We start from the raw sequence: 9,307 nt of genomic DNA, 5'->3' as shown, positions 1-9,307 counted from the left end.
GGCAGAGCAGAGTAGTAGTGAGGATGACAAGTATGTTATTGTCAGAGGTGGGAGAAAGTCCCTATGTTGCAAGTCCAAGTAGAGTCTCAAGTCTTTGCTCTCAAGTCCCAAGTCAAGTCCAAGTCCTAAGATTTTTGTTTCGAGTCCCAACCAAGTCCTAAGATTTTTTTTCAAGTCCCAACCAAGTCCTAAGATTTTTTTTCAAGTCCCAACCAAGTCCTAAGATTTTTGTTTCGAGTCCCAAAAAAATCGATTATAATTAATGATACATAAAGATCATGACCACGCCTCAATTGTTAAAGCAGAAGTAAGTGGTCCGGTCGTTTTGGCTAATGCTGCGTTCCAGGCAGGCTTTTGAAACCGTAAATTACAGCTTCAAGTCACAACTTACGACTTTGTAGCGTTCCAGGCAACCCACTCGTGTTTTTCCGACCTGTTTTACCGGTGAAAGTCACTATAACGGCCACTCGTAACTTCCGACCTGTGAACTCGTACCAGATTGAACTGGTACGACTTCACGGTCGGAAAAATACGAGTTTCCTTGAACGCACCATAACAGTCCTCGTCCCTACGTCGCCACATTCACGGCGTCCCTTGGCTGCACACACAGCCCTGCATGCCGTTCTCTCTCCTCATTGGATAAAAGCTGTAGGATATGATAAATGTTTTCTCCTGGGCTCAGAGCAGAGCAGAGTGACTGACAGACCCGTGATTCAGACCAAACACTCTATGTAAGTGATTGCTGTCGGAAGATATAACTATTTAAGACTTATATTAACACAAATATATCACTTACTTCTGCTTTAAGTTGTTTATATTTTATTGTTAATGTTCTGCCACTTATTCATCTGTTTATTTTTATTAATATTCTATTGTGATATGCTTTGTCTATAAGCACTGCCTTCTCATGCCAATAAAGCTATTTAAAATTGACGTACAGTAACACGCCAGAAATCTCGTGTGATCAAACGTGATCTGACGTAGTCTGTTGATGGTAGCCATGGTGCATGGATGTATTATATAGATCCATGCCATGGAGCCGTTAGCCACACTGGTTTGTTATGCTACGTGTGCTGAAGTCAGCTGCTTCCTTATTGGTTACATTCAATTTCACGTCACATTCCGCAGAGCCGGTGACTCGAGATTGTCGGCTTCCCCCACACACAAGCCGATTTTTGATTCAAACGGTCACGATTGTTGGGACCAACAATCGTAAATACTGAACATGTTTAATATTTACGATTGTCGCCGCCGACCGTTTTACGAGCCAATTGTTGGGAGAATTTAAATCTTAAAACACAAAACACCACACACCACAGGAGAATCTCATAAAATACTCTTAAGAGCCAAGATAATCGGGCGATTTTTGTCTTTGGTCCGAAGGGGGAAAATCGGGGCAAAATCAGACAGATTATCTTTATGTGTGGTAGGCATTACTGTGTTGGCATTAATTATACAGCCAAGACTGATAACAGGAGTGGGTTCTATAGGAATGTCTCTGGCTGGCTGCTACAGTATAACATTGATGTGACACTTTTTAAAATATTTTAATATTTGTGCTAGCTGCTTGTGACTTGACTTGAATTCAAGTCTTTGCTCTCAAGTCCAAGTAGAGTCTCAAGTCTTTGCTCTCAAGTCCAAGTAGAGTCTCAAGTCTTTGGCATCAAGTCCCAAGCGAGTCCAAGTCTTTTTTTGATTTGATCAAGCAAGTCTTAAGTCATCAAAATCGGGACTCGAGTCCAAGTCAAGTCTCAAGTCTCGAGTCCAAGTCCACACCTCTGGTTATTGTAGTTTTAGTGAATAGTGTAGAATGGGGCTGGTTATGGTGATGAGGGCAGGGAGTTGGAGACAGTTTGGCAGGACAGTGGCAGAGATAGGCTCACAGGCAGGAATCCCAACGAGTTGAGCAGAGCGACACTATCCAAGATGACAGGAAGAAACAGGACTTGAGAGTGGCAGGCAACAGGAGTATGGATCAGAAACTCAAGAACAACAGGAATCCAAAATAAGGCAGAGAGAAAACAGGCAGTAAACACAGATGATCTGGAAGAAGAACTGTGAGTTCAGCCTGTTCTTCACTGTAGCTGGTTGTCGAGTTGATTGCATAATGAGAGGCAGGTGTGTAGGGAGAGTTGGGGGTGGGGTGGGGGGGGTACAGCTGGCACACACACACACACACACACACAGATACAGCCACACCGAGATCAAACTGGGAATGAAAAGGGGCACAAGGTCCTATTCCTAACACCAACAGGGCTTACCAGGCACAGAACCAGGGGTTGATAGGTTCCAGGAAAAAGTTTGGACTCACTCTCCATTAACTTGAATGGGAGAGTCAAAAGTTAGGACACATTTATCATTGGCAAAGTGTACCCAAACTTGATTTATTTATTTGTCTGTTTGTTTAACAGGGACAGTGCACAGCTCTCAGCCATAGTTAGCTACTAGCTCATTTTCATCTGTAGTCCCTGAGGAACAGAGAACATGAAGGGTTAAGACAGAATTCTAACACTACAGTACAAAACAAATAAGCACATGCAAATACAAACAAATATAAAAACATAAAACAGTCTTTTCAGTCTACAACAATAACAAACCAAGTTAGTGTAAGTTGTAAGTTAAAAATGAAGACACTCTTTTAAGAAGCCCAATAACTGATTTAATCCTTAGAATCGCTTTATCTAATGGGGGGGGGGGGGGGGGGGGGGGGGGGAGAGAGAAACAGTCCCTTCTGTGATATTTACAGACTTTCATTATATCCTGACTGTCATTAAGAATTACATTTCATTATCTTCTTGTACCCATATAAATCCCTATTATCTGTGACACTACGTTATGAATCAGAGAGACTAATTGTATTGGAGGTGCAGGGAAACGGCAGATCGAATGACCTCGCCTCCTCAGGTACTGTACAATCTGTTTCATATATCATTAACCTTTTCATGAGTTTCACAGCAAATGTCACAGCACGGCAAATCACAATGATGCAGGAAACACTTGGTCAATACATGTGAAGCTTAATAGCATCTGAACCTCCGCTAGCAATTCAAACTGTCAAAGCATCTTTGGATGCCTTTAAAAGTTGTGTACTAATAAAACGGGACATTGTTATTCATATTACTGTATTATTAAGATGGCCATAGTTTATAACAGCTTTCAGAACTTTTCTCTTTTCATGGTACAATACAGTAACTAGAGTGTTAGAGTGTTAAAGAGTAAACTTTGTATAATATTGATAATATTAAATATACGTTATAAAATTATTATAAATTATGGTATACATTTATGTATAAATTATATGTCCCTGATAGGACAGATAGCCTAGTCATTCCATTTTCTTAACAAGTGACATATGACGTCAACACATCAGATTTGAGTATCCACTCCTTACAATAAATAAGGAGCAACAATTTCTGGCTTAGCCTGTAATTTTCCACTTACAGTAGTTCAAACGTTTTAAGAGGCATAAAACCCATGGTAGAAGAGGCAGTCATAAATGTGTGTCCCCTGGTAGTAAAGATGATGGTGGTTTAAGAATTCGGAATGGGTCTCAATCGGAAACATGCAAAATAAGTGTGAACTGTGCTACTGTAGCTAAAGCTGCACACTTGACACATTCATATAATTATAACAAACCATTCATCCAGCCAGCCCTCTTTTGTATTGTGGTACAGTTGTGTATTGTGCACGTAGGGCGTAGATTCACCCTTGAAAACAACAAACCTTAAACAAAACAAGATTCTAATATTAGCCACATTTCTGCAGCTGTTTCTGGCCAGTTGGATGAAAACATTTCATCATAATGAGAATGTATCAAACAACAATGTAAATACTTTTCAAAGGCGGGGGGGGGGGGGGGGGGGGGGGTACGAGTGCTCGTGGTGGAAACAAAGGTAATTCCAGGTATTGCGGGGTGCTCTTGAAGTTGAAAAAATTTTGTAGAGACGAAAAAAGCACAAGGCTTACAAAAGCCTTCCTTGATCCACGCCCTGAAGAAGACCGTGTCGGTCGAAACCGGTCGGCGTTCTTTTGTATCCATGCCCTGATTTATTAAAGGCTTTTTACGCATCACCTTGTCTCCTGCGCGTGAGTGCCTGAAGTAAGCCTTGTGCTTTTTTCGTCTCAACAATGTAAATACATGTGTCACAGTTTGAAAGGGGAGTGATTGTCGTAAAGAACCAATGAAGATAAAGAAGAATCACCCGAATCTGTAGCTGCTATTGATTGATTGAAAGAGAAAAAAGATCAGAGACGTTTTGAGACTCTATCTGACTTTTATGAAGATAAAAAACCTGCAATTTTTTTCTGACGTCTACATTTTCTTGCGGCTCACTCAGCAACATGTGACATGCTTATCTATCAACTGCATACAAGACATGGACACGTGCATACAGACTCAACAGTGGCACGTATTCAAATCCAAACAAAATCATTCCTAACTACAACATTTCACTTTTTACTCTCACAAACACAGAAAAATATGCCAACACTCCCAAGTATTTGGACACAGCATATCTTGATAATTACGGCCCCATTCATACTGCTTTGGCTTACAGAAATAGCAGTTGTTCAACTGTGATTGGACAGAATTATTCAGGGGAGCGTTCAATTGTAAGAAATGTCGTAGTTATTTTATGATGTAATAGATCAAAGCTAATGCATGATAATATATGTAATCAATTTATATAATAATCATTCCATAATCTGCTTCATATATCGTCCTTTAAGCCAGATCTTTGTCACTCTATCTCCCCTCACCATTTTCTCAACGAGGGCCAAGAGGAAGCCCACCCACAAGCTATTCAGCGAATGGAAATAACCTTTCCAGATTGTCCCCGCCAGAGATTTAACTATCACAGCAGCCCTGGCTGTTAGTGGAAGTGCTCAGCTCAGCTGGCCTCTGAATACCTCACCAGGTCCCTCTGTGACACCGGTTTCTCATGGCCGGCCATCATTACAGCAACACTCAAACCTTGAACAGGAAAGAGAAAAAATATAGCTTCCACTCACATACGTACAGGAGGTGACTAGGTGCCATAATGGTCCACATATACACAGACAAAAGTACAAAGTCTGGCACAGATGAGGCTCTGATAACAGTATTTAATCACTCTTTTTTTCCACTGAGTCACACTGGTCCTTTACTTTCCACAGAGAGGTGGTAGATTGGCAGCCCCCCCCCCCCCCCCCCCCCCCCCCAAAAAAAAAAAAAGAAGTTACATAGCAAAAGGCAAGAAATACGGTATTCTGCAATAGCTTCCTGGACGTGGAGGTGAAGTTTTGGTGACAGTAGTGTTCCAAGCAGCTGGTATGAAGCATGACAAGCATACATAAAGACACAGCCAGATGGATGGGCAGCTTTTTAATGAGCTCTCTGCTCACATGGGGTCCTGAATGGGCTGTGTGGGGTGAATTCATGGATGTTGAGTTTGAGTAAGAGGTGAAGAGGTCTGTTTCAGTGTGAGAAACGGTCTTAAACTGTAAAGACAAAGACGCAGTGTTCAGGGAGGAAGCAGTGAGAGATGAGAGCGGGGCAAATGCTGTGTATTCTTTTCCTGGCTTTAGAGTGGATATGAAGTGACAACTGACAGGATTAAAGGAAGAGGGGGCTTCTTGTGTTGGGGAACTCATGTGAACAGCTAAACTCTCATCTTATGTCGGTCTGCTGATGCACACATGCTTCTGTGCAGAAAAAGTAGGAATAAGACTCATTTCATTTGTCTGTATGTATGTACCCACAGAGAAAATTGGTTCTTTATAACCCGCATGATGAGCACCATACAACACCAGCACTGTTTAAAGTTTATGACTGGCTGATCACTGCAGAGCAGCAAATTAGTACTGACAAGTTTGGATCATGCAGAAAAAGGGCACTGTGTACAAGCGACATAAACGTTTCTCTCATTAAAAAAAACCTTGGAAAATGTTTACAGTACATCTGTCAGTTTTCTGTTTGCTACATTCAATGCACACTTTTATGGCCTGGCTGATGTCGTATGACTGAAACCCAGCGGCATGCAGTGACTTTTACACATAGTATCAACTACCACTGCAGGAAAGATATCTACAACAATAAACACATCTGATTTAATCTTCAAAATGTTAGGTGATATAATCCATTGACAAGGTAGAGTCCTGTCTTGTCTTGCCGCAGTCTGTCCAACATTAACTTCTCATTGTCACACATGTTGGCCAACGTGATCAGTGAGACAACTTACATAGATTAATGATTATAAATAACAGTGTAATTTGCAATTTACCTGCTACTGAAAATAGTTATGGTTACAGGGAATCTTCCAATCATTACTGATAATCATAACTCATAACTGATCTCAAAACAGTGCATATTTTTGTCTGTAGCTGTCTTTAGTGCTCCACTGTCACTTTTCTGCACTCTATTGAAATAATTAGTATATTGTGTTGTGAAATTTTAGTGGCTCATAAAATAGCAGTATGAAAGGACAGGAAAGAAGAGAGGAAGGCAGACACCATAGCTTCTGTTTTCACTGAAGCTGCATGTTCTTTTTGATTTGGTGAATTGATAGTAATCATTACTGTTATCTCAGTCTCAGTGTTGGCCTAGTGGCCTTCTTAGGGTTGTATTGTTCCTATGTTGTTATGTTGACTGTGGTTTGTCTTTTTTTCTCTTGTTTATTTGTTTGTTTTATTGTTGTGGACTGTTTTGTTTTGTTTTGTTTTGGGCGGGGGTGTATTGTTGAGAACATGTTTGTACGATGAGTTAATGTTTGTCTGTTTGGACCCCCTCGAAAATGAGATGATTCATTTCAAGGGGTTTATCCAAATAAAGACATTTCAATTGATAGCTCAGAGAAAGTTATAAGTTCTAAATGAATAACTGAAAAACTGACGATATTTTGCATAAAGAGAAACTTATTTAGCCCGTTGTTGGCCTGGCTGGCAATGGTACGAGAAAGAATGTAGCTATACCTCGCTAACCACCCTTCGTCAAAGATCTCAGCACTATTCCACAATGCACATGCACATATTACATCCCAAAAAATACTGTTTCCACCCTCTGGTTGATAACCCCAGGCTTTGTGGATGGGCCATGCCTATAAAAATAACAGAAAAAACAGATACAAGCACTGGTAGTCAACGTAGCTTCTGGTGACAACACCATGGCCAAAAGCGGGTAGTAAATTACAAGATGGACGCAAACTGGTGAAATCAAATCTTTTATGAAACATAACACTCTTTTCCGATGTGACGGGAGATATCGCTTCCACATTGGTATCACTCAATTGATGTCTAATTTTAGCTTTAGCCGGTCAAGCACTGCTGGCTTTGCTTCTTCTGAGGGCACACCACTGCATGCACCAAAGTTGTTTTCTTTTTTCCCCCCGTCACAACATGCAGCTGGGAAGAAGATTTCAAATTCAAGGCAAAGTTCAATACAAATGTTGCATGGGAACCTGCTGAACCTATCAAGAGTTTCCTGTTTGTGCGTCTGCCAGCTAATGCAAATTGTGCACACATGCTTGGCTCCTGCTTGGGTGTTGGTATGTCCATGTCTATGTCTCTGGATGCCTGCATGTGAGTGGCATATAACACTTATCTCCCTGTTCCTGGACACATGATACCAGTTCGTCACTAGCAGCCACCATATGTATTTCGACGAAATGAAACCTTGTACCCCCCCAAGTGTTCCTGATAGCTGGCAGTTCAGACTGGGACAGCAAGTGGCCAAAATTACTCGCAGACAGACAGACTATTTATAACATGGGCTACTTCCCTCCTTATCATATGAGACCACTTGAGAAATTACAATCACTGAGTTTAAAACCTGGACGTACAGTGCTCCAGGTATGCATGTATCCTATTACTGGTGCATTATCCTAGCTTACAGTGTAATGGATATACTGGAGAGTAGGAGAGAATTAGTCCAGGATTTTAGATGCAGTTTACAAAGTTTAAATCTATAAAAGTGGTGAAAATATAGACTGTAGCTAGAGGCTCAATGACAGAAAAAAATGTTTTGTTCTTTCTAAATACATTTCTAAAAGCAATTCATTGGTTCAGGGCCCCTATTCATTCACTGACAACAAAAGCAAGATTGAAAAGGCCAACAAATATGAACAGAAATGTCTATAAAAAACAGAAACCTTTGGCACAGATGCAGCACAAAGACGTTTCATGAGCTACCGTGCAGTTTTCATGACTTCATGTCAACAACTAATATTTACTGCAGCCTAATCTTTTACAAGTAACTTTAAAACAAAGGCAGGACCTTTTACTTTTTGTCTCAGACTTAGCCTAACAGCCTTGCATGTGACTGGCCTTGATATGTTTTTCCAACAGAAACGGCCTGGCTGCAGAAGTGTTACATCAGTGGGTTATTGATAAAAATATATTCGTCAGTCACCACCTCTGTCTGCGGGCTTCACTCCAATATTTATGACCTAGAACACTATGTGAGTAGCCAGCAGGCAGGAATAGAAAGGTGTGAACAGGTCTGGCTGGTCCGCTGAGTCCTTTCTGTCTGAAACCAAACTGTGAACTACTACAACAAAGCTCAGAAATATTCTACTGTCTGCACGTGAGACAGGCAGGTGTAACGTATGTTAGGGCCATGTGCGGTGGCTCATGTACATGCCGTACATATTTGCATGCATGCGTTGTATAGACACATGCAAAAGTGAACATATTTTTCAACTACGCTAAACATAACATTGTTCTTGAACAGCTGCAGCCCCAGTGGTTGAAGTTTGAGCTTAAAGAAAAGCTGCATTGGGAAGCTGGATTTAATGAAGCCAGCTCTGAACACATGCCTGAGTGAAGCTTTCAAATTGGAGAGTGCTCTGGTAATTGCGTTAGAGAGATGCTCTTTTACCACATACTATCTCACTTCCTGCAGGTGCCAAGCAAGACAGCCCTAAATTGCTCACATTTCTATTCAACATGAATTTTCCTTCAATAACAAGCACAGCCAAGACGTTCTCGGCACAAAAACTGGAAAAAAGAGTCAACCTTAAAACATAGTGTGAGAAAGTTACCCTAATAGACGTGTTCGTCTTTACAGATGAGTCGTAAAAATAAAGTTAGTTTAATGTGGGTGTTTTACTCCCTAACACCCAAGTGTGCTCTCGGGTGTTTCTAAAGGATGTTTAATGATGGGAATCAGCTTCCAGCAGTCCTTCCTTTCTGCACACATTATTATTGACAGAGTACAAACAGTACAGTAATGAGTGGAAGCACAGAAACCATCTAGAGGTTGATAAAATGAAATATATGCAGTGTGAGATTTTTTTTTGTGAGAGGATTCAGAGCACACCTTCATTCTTTTATA

Source organism: Trachurus trachurus (assembly GCF_905171665.1).
Source record: "Trachurus trachurus genome assembly, chromosome: 10".
Taxonomy (NCBI): domain Eukaryota; kingdom Metazoa; phylum Chordata; class Actinopteri; order Carangiformes; family Carangidae; genus Trachurus; species Trachurus trachurus.
The sequence above is the reverse complement of the archived record's forward strand: the minus strand, read 5'-3'. Positions refer to the sequence as shown.